Below are 14,235 nucleotides of genomic sequence, written 5' to 3'. Positions count from 1 at the left end.
CGTCAGCTGATTCCAGCTCTGTGACGTAACGTCGCTTTGCGCGCCGGCGTTCGCGCAGCTGATGAAATACGGAAGGCGCTTCATCAACAAGCGGCCCGGGGGCCCGGCTCCGTACGACAGATCCGCGCAACGATTCCATTTTCAAGTCCAGAAGACGGTGTTTTATACGCCTAATCGTCGCCATCCGAAGAGCGGGATTATCTGTGTTCAGGTGGATGGCCTCATTTAAACAGGTTTCGTAAAATTGCAATGTAGATCGCTCCCAGTGAGCAACATTCTGACTGAATTCCAGAATGGTCTTACGTAATGCCGGCTTAACAGATTCTACCCACCAAGACAAAGTGGAGTCATATAGACCGCGATAGTTCAGCACCCTCTGCCACACACGCACGATAACCGGCGCAAAATGTGGGTGTGAGAGATGTCGCACATTAAACTTCCATAATCTATTTGCGCGGGGTTTAATCGCCAACAGAGAATGAAAGCGGCAGACATACGCACAATGATCGGAAAAAATCACGGGGTGGACAGAGGATTCCGTAAGACAGTGCTGTTTATCACGAGAAACATAAATTCTATCGAGCCGACTCCTTCCCGTGGGGTAAAAGAAAGTAAATCCCACGTCCCGCGGGTGTAAATAACACCACGAGTCAATTAAATTCATCTCCGTAACGAGCGTCTGTAATTCTAGGCACTTATACGGCCGTGGCTCCTGATCTCTATCTTCCAGCACGCAGTTAAAATCGCCGCCCATGACTACAGGCAGGTGGGGGCCCCGTAAAAGGTGACAAATGTCACTACTGTAAAACACACGGCGATGCGGCTGCCCGTCGGCTCCAGAAGGGGCGTACACGTTAATATATCGGACGTTGTTGATCGTGCAAGCCACACCCGGAATTGAGTGTAGTAGATCTATCACAACCTCCTGCAAAAACACTACATCAGCAGCAATGTAATTTAAAAACCCCACAAAACTGGCAAACTTCACCGGTGCCTCCAATTTATTAAGATTAATAGTAGCAATGACACATGGTGGGCGTGCTACCATATACTATAGGGAAAAACAAATAAAACAAATTAGACGGCAGGGGTGGACCCACCCTCCTCCTCCATATCGTCTGCCCAGTCACAACGTGCAGACGGTGCAGCCAAAATAGGCGGTTCTTGTGTGGGAGGTGCGGACGCGGAATCCTGCGAAGGGGGGCGCGTGCGCCGCTGGGAGTGTCTTCAGCCTTACGCTTAACCGAATGTTGGGCCGGGTTCGTTTCCTGAGACGTCATAGTGTCCATTACGAGATTTACATCAGAGTGGTGCAACATTTCCTTTAACTGCCGTACAACCTCTTCCCGCCTGTCTTCCGACACACTTGTCGTAGGCGCTGGCTGACTGCTCGGCACAGGACGTAGTTGACGACGTCCCGCCGCAACCGACGGCCGAGGTTCGACTACGGGGCGGGGCAAGGGCTTGTGCGCCGGCTTTTGCACCGATTTTTGCTTTTGTTTCGACTTCGGACGTGGAACCTGCTTCCACTCCGGAGACGGGCTGCGTTCTCCGCGAGAAAAGGATCGTTTTTCTAAAATCCGTGAACTACTGGCACTGCGGAAGCGTTCAGTAGTACCACGCCTCTCCGAAACACTTTCACGCCTTGGCTTCGGTTCCTGTGAGGCAAGAGACCCGTCCGGAACACCTTGAAGTTCGAAATTTGAGGTTGACGTATCCACAAGAGCAACTGGGGGGGTGGCCACCTGCACGGGTTCTGATGCGGCCCGCACCGGAACTTCAGGCACAGCCGGAGGCGGAAGCGATACAGTAGCTGCGAGAACTGACTGAGAAGGTACGGACATGTCTTGAACAGAATCAGCACCGGTGGCAGGGGCATCGGTATCCATCGCGACCGCATCATCTAACGGTGTTTCCGTGTCCGCGGAACGTGCCGGTGAACGTGGAACACCTAACAAGACGGCAGCGTACGACGCGTCGTCATCTTGCCCACGGGGCGGCAACTGCACAGGGCGCCGACGCCGAGAACAATTTTGCCGAAAATGGTCTGTGGCATTACAATAGGAGCAGGTCTGGGGCTGACCACTATACGAAATAAAAGCCCGGTGGCCGGCCATAACCAAAAACGAAGGAACGTGCTTCCTCACAATCATTTTGACACTACGGATACCGTTCTCAACTTGATAGATGTAAGCGGACGACCACTTTTCTTTCGTAATCGACAAAACTGTGCCATAAGGCATAAGGCTACGAGCTATTGTTTCATTCCTAGTTTCAAACGGAAGATTGAATACTCGCACATTCCGAATACCAAAACCAGCATTAGACAGAGTAACATTGCTAATTGTCCCGTCAGAGTGTTTGAATTTTCGTACACCACCGTTTTCACTCACGAGGGCATCACACAGTTCCGGACATTTCAATTTTACAAACAAAGAGTTAAGGAACGCGTCCAATTGCAAGCCTAGCACATCACTTTCAGGAATTTTCAAGTCATTTTTCATCCACGAATGAATTTCGAAAGCAGACGGTCGGGTGACGTTTCTATCAATTTCGCATTGGATATTATTTTCTCGGTCTTCAGAATCCATCTTAACTTACAGTTCAGCTGACTACCGCAGCGAAGAAACAGGCACCGCGACGAACCGCCGCCGACCGCGAAGCACACGTAAACACCGCCCGACACGCCGGAGCGAGCGCGCGATGTGTTCGGGCCCACGACTCCGAAGAGACTCAAAAATTGCCCTTCCCTTGTGGGGATCGAACCCACGACCTTTGGATTAGAAGTCCAACGCGCTATTCTCTGCGCCAAAGGGATGCTGTACAAGCGACGGTCTCAGATGTAAGAGATTCTGCAAGACATGACCCGTGCTACATGTCTCGCGTTACTTTTCTGATAGGCTTACTTTCATATTTCTCTGAAGCAATTACATCAAAGACTCATTATTTATGTAACAGACACGATACATCGCTCCGAATCGCTCTGTTTACCATGGCTCTACTGATTGAAACACCTGCGTATTGACAGAGTTGCTCTGTACAATCGTAGTAACACAGTCCTGCTATTAGATTCGCTCACGTGCGCTGCTTACAGATAAATGGGAATTGCGCTCTTTAGAACAGCATCCACTCACAAAGTGGTAAACGACACACTGGGAACACTGTACGATTAGTCACATTATTTCACTTTGGTTGACTGCTGTGTCACAGCCGGTACCCATCATATGTATACACTCCAACGGACGTGTGTGCCCTGTTAGCACATTTACCAGGAACGTTAGCTGCATCACCTCCCTGGCAATTCCATGCCGTGCTCGAAGCGTCGGCCATTGCTTGGTGACAGTGTGCTTCGATGAGAAGTGGACAGATGATGCATCTCTCTCGCCGTCAGTTATAGGCGGGAATCATACTTAATGTAGTTTTCTGCAAGCGTCAGCGGAGCGTCAGACATCTCTGTCCGGTCTTCTCCCTTCATGCATCCACCAAGTCCACTCCTGGCAGTCTCCAGTAAAAGACCCCTGTGCTGAAGCGAAAATTGCCGCCGTTTCTATAGATACAGAGTGCCATTGCTTACTGGGAACAGTTAAGGAACCATAGTACAATATCTTGTTGTGAAACTGTCTACTTTTCTCACTTGTGGCCGAGAAAACTGAAACCCTCTCACCTTGGGCTGGAAGAATTAAAGATCATGACTGGGATTACATACATTGACTCGTGAAGTAATACAAAATTATTTCACTCTTCATTGTATTTGTTTCTGTAAAAAATGTGCGTTCTATTGCTATATTTCTATCTGTAGGTAAAAATTGGGTATTGAAAGAAAATTCCCGTGAACAGGGGCGTGAAGATAGGGTTCCGCTTTTACACATAGCAGCATCATGGATCTACGAGAATTTTGCTTATATGTGTAAGGTTAACATATTTAAGCATAGAACTGAAGTCACAACAATTTTCACATTTTGAAGACGCTTGTGGTTACCCATATGTCAATTCCCATCTCGTGATAGGCACACATCTTTAAAAATTGCCCGTCCTCCCCTTATAGCCCGACCTTGCGCTCTCCAATTACGCCTTCTTCGGCGAGCTTCTTTAGCTTTAAAAGAAAACGTTACTTCTTCATATCATCAAAGACGAACTGTTGCACTGGCCATTCAGTTGAAAAGCGGAAACTCCTCGGTGCAGGGTCCTTGCGCATCGACGTCCTGTGGAAGACGTTGATCTTCAAGGTGAAGCGATGAAATCGGAGTTACTAAATTCCTGCGAGGAAAAGTTCTTTTGTATTTTCACCGCGATCGAAGCAACGAAGGAAAACTATAATCCTCTTGAAGTGAAAGTGCATGCCCCTTATGACAGCGATGGATTCGCTTTGCGCCTACACTCCATAAAAATATAAAATAAAATAATGACAGCGAATCAGGCGCTGTGCACCGAAACGCTATAAAAGAAAGAAAAAATTTGATAAAAGAATAAAAAATCAAAAACTGCCTGAGTTAGTCCTCTCAGTCATAGGGTAGGAACACCCGTCACGCGTTCCATGACAGTATGTTCAAAATGCTTCGTGGCGGCCAGTAAAATAAGTAATGGAAACAGTTACAAGAAATAAAAGTATCGACTCACATGTCAAAGGAATAAGTATACTCCCGACCAGTCCGAACTGTCTGTCGGATAAGGAGAAGGAAAACACAAGTCTCTCCGACGTGTTAAAAATAAAGTAAAAATCCTCCTTTCTTCAAAAGCAAAACAATCTCCGTGGAAGCTGCATGCGCAACGCATCCGTGAATGGACGCCGATGTCGGAGGAACCAGACGTTGAAAAAATGAATAAAAACATAAAGAAAGCACCGAATGACAGCGAAACACACACACACATGAACACAAGATAAAACGTTGTGAAACATTCGTCGTAGTTTCCACATGGCAGTCCCGCACAAGCGGAAGCATCGTACGTGTACAATATGCACTATTCCTGTTTCATTCAATTTGCAGTGATCATGGTTTCGTACTCGAAGACAATTCAAAACACGGAAGGAATATAAAGGTTAGCACAGTGAAGTTGATATTATAATAGTTTGTCGTGGGCAAATGCGAGTGAAATTTGCAGAAAATTGGCAAAGAGTTGGTGATAATCTTTCCTGGTTTTAGTAAGGTCATGTTGCGTAGACAAATAAACCAAATAGGCATAGTCGCCCGTAAGTCGCATATGCAGGATGGCGAAAACTGTGTGAGCCACGATCCATGCGGTAGCAGCACGCTTCGTAGACGGATACGGTTTAAAGTCCGGGATCAAAGCCGTGTCCGCAGAAAAACTGGCAGTGCTGGTCCGGTTGATAAGTGCGAGCATCCTGGCGGCAATGTTCCAAGTCGACTGTGACCTCAGGCACACGAAACGATGTTCTAAGGTGTCATCTTGTCGACAGTCTTCACACAAGCTTGACGGAGATAAGTGGATACGGCGCAGCTTTTCGTTGGTGGGGATAATTCTGTTAACCACTTGATACCAAAAGCTGCTGACTTCCGGTGACAGGAAGGGAGCGTGAACGTGAGCCCACGCCGTCCTCCACGCAGCTCGCGGGTAGCGCGCCTCCAACTTATTGCCGGTTGGCCGTCCTCTTAGTCCCTGGTAGACACCTTTCACAGTCCGTGTTCGATGGTCGGGTACGTCGGCGGCCAGATAACTTTTCTGAAAGAAGTATTCTCGAACATAACGCAACTGAAACGGTATTGTAGTCGGGTCGAGAGGTGCTGCTTCAGATAGCGGACGATAAAGAACGAACAGAACAGCTGTTGGGCTCGACGGATCTTGTTCAATGGTGACGCTCGTCCGATGAAGGAGCAACGCAGCGGCCTTCATAGCAAAATGAATGAGGCCGAGTCCACCCTGTTCGCGCGGTAAAGTACATGTGTCGTAAGACACCTTGAAAATATGTCCCCTCCACAATAGCCAATAGACTGCCTGTGTGATGGCTCTGCCCAAATTCTTAGGTACCTGAAACAACTGAGCGAGATACCAGGCCTTACTGAGCAAGAAAACATTGATTAGATGCACCCGCTGTGTTAATGCTAGGGTGCGAGTAGCAGACAGGCGAGCCAGAGCTCGTATGCCATTTAAGACAATACGCCAGTTGTAGGACGCAGTCTGTAGCAGATTGGCTTGAAAACGAACACCCAAAATTTTGTGTTCCCGTTTCACTGTAAACCATGGGCGTATGAAGCCCCGTGACGCCGCATAAACGGGCAGAAAGACCGTCTTACGGGTATTGATGCTCGCACCGGATGCTCGTTCATACTGGGTGAGAACCGCGCGTATTTTATCGAAGTCGGTGGCCGAGGACACCAAGAGGCCAAGGTCATCGGCATAAGCGCGACAAACGTGCTTCTCATCCCCAATACGTATTCCCCTGCACGCACTGTGCAATTTACGCAACAAAGGATCTAAGGATATTGCGTAAAGCGCCACTGACAGAGGGCACCCTTGTTTGACAGAACAGCGGAGTGGTACAGGTTCCGACAAAAAGCCATTGATGCTAATCCGTGAGGTGGAATGTTTGAAAAGGTTAAAAATCATAGTTATATACTGTACACCGAAACCAAATTTCCGTAGCACTCGCCGGAGATAGAGGTGGCTAACTCTGTCAAATGCCATTGCGAAATCGATGGATAAAATGCCAAAAGGAATCCTATTCGTCGAAGCATAGGCAATGGCATCCCGGTATGTCGACACTGCACCATAGATAGTGCGTTTCGGCACTGCACAGTATTGAAAGGGACTAACCAGTTTTTTCATAACCAGCCTCAAGCGAAAGGAGACACATTTGGTAAAGAGTTTATAATCACCATTAAGAAGGGTGATCGGTCTAAGATTACACAGTTTCCTGGTGACTGGAACCTTTGGAGCCAAGACCACAATACCTTCCAGGAAGGACGCAGGAACATCCACGCCATTTAAAATTTCATTATAAACATCAGTCAGGGCCGAGCCAAACAAGTGCCAAAAATGCATATAAAACTCCGGTGGCAACCCATCAGCGCCCGGTGATTTATTCTGGGAACAGAGGGTTAAGACATCACGCACTTCCTCCACGGTAAAATTTTCTGTGAGGCGACGGCGATCCGCTACGGATAAGACGTATGGAACGTCGTGGAGAAGCTCAGAAATCGCGGCAGCATCCGTGTGTTTCTCACTGAAAAGTTCGACGAAGTGACGGTGGGCCTCGGCAAGAATTGCCGCCTGGCTATGGAGACGTGCACCGTCAGCTGATTCCAGCTCTGTGACGTAACGTCGCTTTGCGCGCCGGCGTTCGCGCAGCTGATGAAATACGGAAGGCGCTTCATCAACAAGCGGCCCGGGGGCCCGGCTCCGTACGACAGATCCGCGCAACGATTCCATTTTCAAGTCCAGAAGACGGTGTTTTATACGCCTAATCGTCGCCATCCGAAGAGCGGGATTATCTGTGTTCAGGTGGATGGCCTCATTTAAACAGGTTTCGTAAAATTGCAATGTAGATCGCTCCCAGTGAGCAACATTCTGACTGAATTCCAGAATGGTCTTACGTAATGCCGGCTTAACAGATTCTACCCACCAAGACAAAGTGGAGTCATATAGACCGCGATAGTTCAGCACCCTCTGCCACACACGCACGATAACCGGCGCAAAATGTGGGTGTGAGAGATGTCGCACATTAAACTTCCATAATCTATTTGCGCGGGGTTTAATCGCCAACAGAGAATGAAAGCGGCAGACATACGCACAATGATCGGAAAAAATCACGGGGTGGGCAGAGGATTCCGTAAGACAGTGCTGTTTATCACGAGAAACATAAATTCTATCGAGCCGACTCCTTCCCGTGGGGTAAAAGAAAGTAAATCCCACGTCCCGCGGGTGTAAATAACACCACGAGTCAATTAAATTCATCCGTCCGCCGCTCGTGGTCTCGCGGTAGCGTTCTCGTTTCCCGAGCACGGGGTCCCGGGTTCGATTCCCGGCGGGGTCAGGGATTTTCACCTGCCTCGAGATGACTGGGTGTTTGTGTTGTCCTCATCATTTCATCATCATCCAGGAAAGTGGCGGAATTGGACTGAGCAAAAGATTGGGTAATTGTACGGGCGCTGATAACCACGCAGTTGAGCGCCCCACAAACCAAACATCATCATCATCAATTAAATTCATCTCCGTAACGAGCGTCTGTAATTCTAGGCACTTATACGGCCGTGGCTCCTGATCTCTATCTTCCAGCACGCAGTTAAAATCGCCGCCCATGACTACAGGCAGGTGGGGGCCCCGTAAAAGGTGACAAATGTCACTACTGTAAAACACACGGCGATGCGGCTGCCCGTCGGCTCCAGAAGGGGCGTACACGTTAATATATCGGACGTTGTTGATCGTGCAAGCCACACCACGACCATTAGGAATGGTAGCAACATTACTATAGTCAAAAATCAACACGAATTAAAATAGCAGTACCACAATTACACTCGATATCAAAGTTCAAGAGAACTTGATAGCCCGGAATTGAGTGTAGTAGATCTATCACAACCTCCTGCAAAAACACTACGTCAGCAGCAATGTAATTTAAAAACCCCACAAAACTGGCAAACTTCACCGGTGCCTCCAATTTATTAAGATTAATAGTAGCAATGACACATGGTGGGCGTGCTACCATATACTATAGGGAAAAACAAATAAAACAAATTAGACGGCAGGGGTGGACCCACCCTCCTCCTCCATATCGTCTGCCCAGTCACAACGTGCAGACGGTGCAGCCAAAATAGGCGGTTCTTGTGTGGGAGGTGCGGACGCGGAATCCTGCGAAGGGGGGCGCGTGCGCCGCTGGGAGTGTCTTCAGCCTTACGCTTAACCGAATGTTGGGCCGGGTTCGTTTCCTGAGACGTCATAGTGTCCATTACGAGATTTACATCAGAGTGGTGCAACATTTCCTTTAACTGCCGTACAACCTCTTCCCGCCTGTCTTCCGACACACTTGTCGTAGGCGCTGGCTGACTGCTCGGCACAGGACGTAGTTGACGACGTCCCGCCGCAACCGACGGCCGAGGTTCGACTACGGGGCGGGGCAAGGGCTTGTGCGCCGGCTTTTGCACCGATTTTTGTTTTTGTTTCGACTTCGGACGTGGAACCTGCTTCCACTCCGGAGACGGGCTGCGTTCTCCGCGAGAAAAGGATCGTTTTTCTAAAATCCGTGAACTACTGGCACTGCGGAAGCGTTCAGTAGTACCACGCCTCTCCGAAACACTTTCACGCCTTGGCTTCGGTTCCTGTGAGGCAAGAGACCCGTCCGGAACACCTTGAAGTTCGAAATTTGAGGTTGACGTATCCACAAGAGCAACTGGGGGGGTGGCCACCTGCACGGGTTCTGATGCGGCCCGCACCGGAACTTCAGGCACAGCCGGAGGCGGAAGCGATACAGTAGCTGCGAGAACTGACTGAGAAGGTACGGACATGTCTTAAACAGAATCAGCACCGGTGGCAGGGGCATCGGTATCCATCGCGACCGCATCATCTAACGGTGTTTCCGTGTCCGCGGAACGTGCCGGTGAACGTGGAACACCTAACAAGACGGCAGCGTACGACGCGTCGTCATCTTGCCCACGGGGCGGCAACTGCACAGGGCGCCGACGCCGAGAACAATTTTGCCGAAAATGGTCTGTGGCATTACAATAGGAGCAGGTCTGGGGCTGACCACTATACGAAATAAAAGCCCGGTGGCCGGCCATAACCAAAAACGAAGGAACGTGCTTCCTCACAATCATTTTGACACTACGGATACCGTTCTCAACTTGATAGATGTAAGCGGACGACCACTTTTCTTTCGTAATCGACAAAACTGTGCCATAAGGCATAAGGCTACGAGCTATTGTTTCATTCCTAGTTTCAAACGGAAGATTGAATACTCGCACATTCCGAATACCAAAACCAGCATTAGACAGAGTAACATTGCTAATTGTCCCGTCAGAGTGTTTGAATTTTCGTACACCACCGTTTTCACTCACGAGGGCATCACACAGTTCCGGACATTTCAATTTTACAAACAAAGAGTTAAGGAACGCGTCCAATTGCAAGCCTAGCACATCACTTTCAGGAATTTTCAAGTCATTTTTCATCCACGAATGAATTTCGAAAGCAGACGGTCGGGTGACGTTTCTATCAATTTCGCATTGGATATTATTTTCTCGGTCTTCAGAATCCATCTTAACTTACAGTTCAGCTGACTACCGCAGCGAAGAAACAGGCACCGCGACGAACCGCCGCCGACCGCGAAGCACACGTAAACACCGCCCGACACGCCGGAGCGAGCGCGCGATGTGTTCGGGCCCACGACTCCGAAGAGACTCAAAAATTGCCCTTCCCTTGTGGGGATCGAACCCACGACCTTTGGATTAGAAGTCCAACGCGCTATCCTCTGCGCCAAAGGGATGCTATACAAGCGACGGTCTCAGATGTAAGCGATTCTGCAAGACATGACCCGTGCTACATGTCTCGCGTTACTTTTCTGATAGGCTTACTTTCATATTTCTCTGAAGCAATTACATCAAAGACTCATTATTTATGTAACAGGCACGATACATCGCTCCGAATCGCTCTGTTTACCATGGCTCTACTGATTGAAACACCTGCGTATTGACAGAGTTGCTCTGTACAATCGTAGTAACACAGTCCTGCTATTAGATTCGCTCACGTGCGCTGCTTACAGATAAATGGGAATTGCGCTCTTTAGAACAGCATCCACTCACAAAGTGGTAAACGACACACTGGGAACACTGTACGATTAGTCACATTATTTCACTTTGGTTGACTGCTGTGTCACAGCCGGTACCCATCATATGTATACACTCCAACGGACGTGTGTGCCCTGTTAGCACATTTACCAGGAACGTTAGCTGCATCACCTCCCTGGCAATTCCATGCCGTGCTCGAAGCGTCGGCCATTGCTTGGTGACAGTGTGCTTCGATGAGAAGTGGACAGATGATGCATCTCTCTCGCCGTCAGTTATAGGCGGGAATCATACTTAATGTAGTTTTCTGCAAGCGTCAGCGGAGCGTCAGACATCTCTGTCTGGTCTTCTCCCTTCATGCATCCACCAAGTCCACTCCTGGCAGTCTCCAGTAAAAGCCCCCTGTGCTGAAGCGAAAATTGCCGCCGTTTCTATAGATACAGAGTGCCATTGCTTACTGGGAACAGTTAAGGAACCATAGTACAATATCTTGTTGTGAAACTGTCTACTTTTCTCACTTGTGGCCGAGAAAACTGAAACCCTCTCACCTTGGGCTGGAAGAATTAAAGATCATGACTGGGATTACATACATTGACTCGTGAAGTAATACAAAATTATTTCACTCTTCATTGCATTTGTTTCTGTACAAAATGTGCGTTCTATTGCTATATTTCTATCTGTAGGTAAAAATTGGGTATTGAAAGAAAAAAATCCCGTGAACAGGGGCGTGAAGATATGGTTCCGCTTTTACAGCATTTACACATAGCAGCGTCATGGATCTACGAGAATTTTGCTTGTATGTGTAAGGTTAACATATTTAAGCATAGAACTGAAGTCACAACAATTTTCACATTTTGAAGACGCTTGTGGTTACCCATATGTCAATTCCCATCTCGTGATTGGCACACATTTTTAAAAATTGCCCGTCCTCCCCTTATAGCCCGGCCTTGCGCTCTCCAATTACGCCTTCTTCGGCGAGCTTCTTTAGCTTTAAAAGAAAACGTTATTTCTTCCAATCATCAAAGACGAACTGTTGCACTGGCCATTCAGTTGAAAAGCGGAAACTCCTCGGTGCAGGGTCCTTGCGCATCGACGTCCTGTGGAAGACGTTGATCTTCAAGGTGAAGCGATGAAATCGGAGTTACTAAATTCCTGCGAGGAAAAGTTCTTTTGTATTTTCACCGCGATCGAAGCAACGAAGGAAAACTATAATCCTCTTGAAGGGAAAGTGCATGCCCCTTATGACAGCGATGGATTCGCTTTGCGCCTACACTCCATAAAAATATAAAATAAAATAATGACAGCGAATCAGGCGCTGTGCACCGAAACGCTATAAAAGAAAGAATAAAATTTGATAAAAGAATAAAAAATCAAATACTGCCTGAGTTAGTCCTCTCAGTCATAGGGTAGGAACACCCGTCACGCGTTCCATGACAGTATGTTCAAAATGCTTCGTGGCGGCCAGTAAAATAAGTAATGGAAACAGTTACAAGAAATAAAAGTATCGACTCACATGTCAAAGGAATAAGTATACTCCCGACCAGTCCGAACTGTCTGTCGGATAAGGAGAAGGAAAACACAAGTCTCTCCGACGTGTTAAAAATAAAGTAAAAATCCTCCTTTCTTCAAAAGCAAAACAATCTCCGTGGAAGCTGCATGCGCAACGCATCCGTGAATGGACGCCGATGTCGGAGGAACCAGACGTTGAAAAAATGAATAAAAACATAAAGAAAGCACTGAATGACAGCGAAACACACACACACATGAACACAAGATAAAACGTTGTGAAACATTCGTCGTAGTTTCCACATGGCAGTCCCGCACAAGCGGAAGCATCGTACGTGTACAATATGCACTATTCCTGTTTCATTCAATTTGCAGTGATCATGGTTTCGTACTCGAAGACAATTCAAAACACGGAAGGAATATAAAGGTTAGCACAGTGAAGTTGATATTATAATAGTTTGTCGTGGGCAAATGCGAGTGCAATTTGCAGAAAATTGGCAAAGAGTTGGTGATAATCTTTCCTGGTTTTAGTAAGGTCATGTTGCGTAGACAAATAAACCAAATAGGCATAGTCGCCCGTAAGTCGCATATGCAGGATGGCGAAAACTGTGTGAGCCACGATCCATGCGGTAGCGGCACGCTTCGTAGACGGATACGGTTTAAAGTCCGGGATCAAAGCCGTGTCCGCAGAAAAACTGGCAGTGCTGGTCCGGTTGATAAGTGCGAGCATCCTGGCGGCAATGTTCCAAGTCGACTGTGACCTCAGGCACACGAAACGATGTTCTAAGGTGTCATCTTGTCGACAGTCTTCACACAAGCTTGACGGAGATAAGTGGATACGGCGCAGCTTTTCGTTGGTGGGGATAATTCTGTTAACCACTTGATACCAAAAGCTGCTGACTTCCGGTGACAGGAAGGGAGCGTGAACGTGAGCCCACGCCGTCCTCCACGCAGCTCGCGGGTAGCGCGCCTCCAACTTATTGCCGGTTGGCCGTCCTCTTAGTCCCTGGTAGACACCTTTCACAGTCCGTGTTCGATGGTCGGGTACGTCGGCGGCCAGATAACTTTTCTGAAAGAAGTATTCTCGAACATAACGCAACTGAAACGGTATTGTAGTCGGGTCGAGAGGTGCTGCTTCAGATAGCGGACGATAAAGAACGAACAGAACAGCTGTTGGGCTCGACGGATCTTGTTCAATGGTGACGCTCGTCCGATGAAGGAGCAACGCAGCGGCCTGCATAGCAAAATGAATGAGGCCGAGTCCACCCTGTTCGCGCGGTAAAGTACATGTGTCGTAAGACACCTTGAAAATATGTCCCCTCCACAATAGCCAATAGACTGCCTGTGTGATGGCTCTGCCCAAATTCTTAGGTACCTGAAACAACTGAGCGAGATACCAGGCCTTACTGAGCAAGAAAACATTGATTAGATGCACCCGCTGTGTTAATGCTAGGGTGCGAGTAGCAGACAGGCGAGCCAGAGCTCGTATGCCATTTAAGACAATACGCCAGTTGTAGGACGCAGTCTGTAGCAGATTGGCTTGAAAACGAACACCCAAAATTTTGTGTTCCCGTTTCACTGTAAACCATGGGCGTATGAAGCCCCGTGACGCCGCATAAACGGGCAGAAAGACCGTCTTACGGGTATTGATGCTCGCACCGGATGCTCGTTCATACTGGGTGAGAACCGCGCGTATTTTATCGAAGTCGGTGGCCGAGGACACCAAGAGGCCAAGGTCATCGGCATAAGCGCGACAAACGTGCTTCTCATCCCCAATACGTATTCCCCTGCACGCACTGTGCAATTTACGCAACAAAGGATCTAAGGATATTGCGTAAAGCGCCACTGACAGAGGGCACCCTTGTTTGACAGAACAGCGGAGTGGTACAGGTTCCGACAAAAAGCCATTGATGCTAATCCGTGAGGTGGAATGTTTGAAAAGGTTAAAAATCATAGTTATATACTGTACACCGAAACCAAATTTCCGTAGCACTCGCCGGAG

The 14,235-nt window shown here is 48.2% G+C and overlaps 2 non-coding genes across 2 annotated transcripts; both read right to left on the bottom strand.

Annotated features, from left to right (window-relative positions):
* Positions 1-2,745: 2,745 nt before the first annotated feature.
* Positions 2,746-2,818, bottom strand: Trnar-ucu (transfer RNA arginine (anticodon UCU)). Its single transcript has one exon. It is a non-coding gene; the product is annotated as a tRNA-Arg (tRNA).
* A 7,538-nt stretch (positions 2,819-10,356) lies between these two features.
* Trnar-ucu (transfer RNA arginine (anticodon UCU)) lies at positions 10,357-10,429 on the bottom strand. The gene has a single exon. It is a non-coding gene; the product is annotated as a tRNA-Arg (tRNA).
* Positions 10,430-14,235: the final 3,806 nt, after the last annotated feature.

The sequence above is a fragment of the Schistocerca cancellata genome, chromosome 1 (genome assembly GCF_023864275.1).
Source record: "Schistocerca cancellata isolate TAMUIC-IGC-003103 chromosome 1, iqSchCanc2.1, whole genome shotgun sequence".
NCBI lineage: Eukaryota > Metazoa > Arthropoda > Insecta > Orthoptera > Acrididae > Schistocerca > Schistocerca cancellata.
The sequence above is the reverse complement of the archived record's forward strand: the minus strand, read 5'-3'. Positions and strand labels throughout refer to the sequence as shown.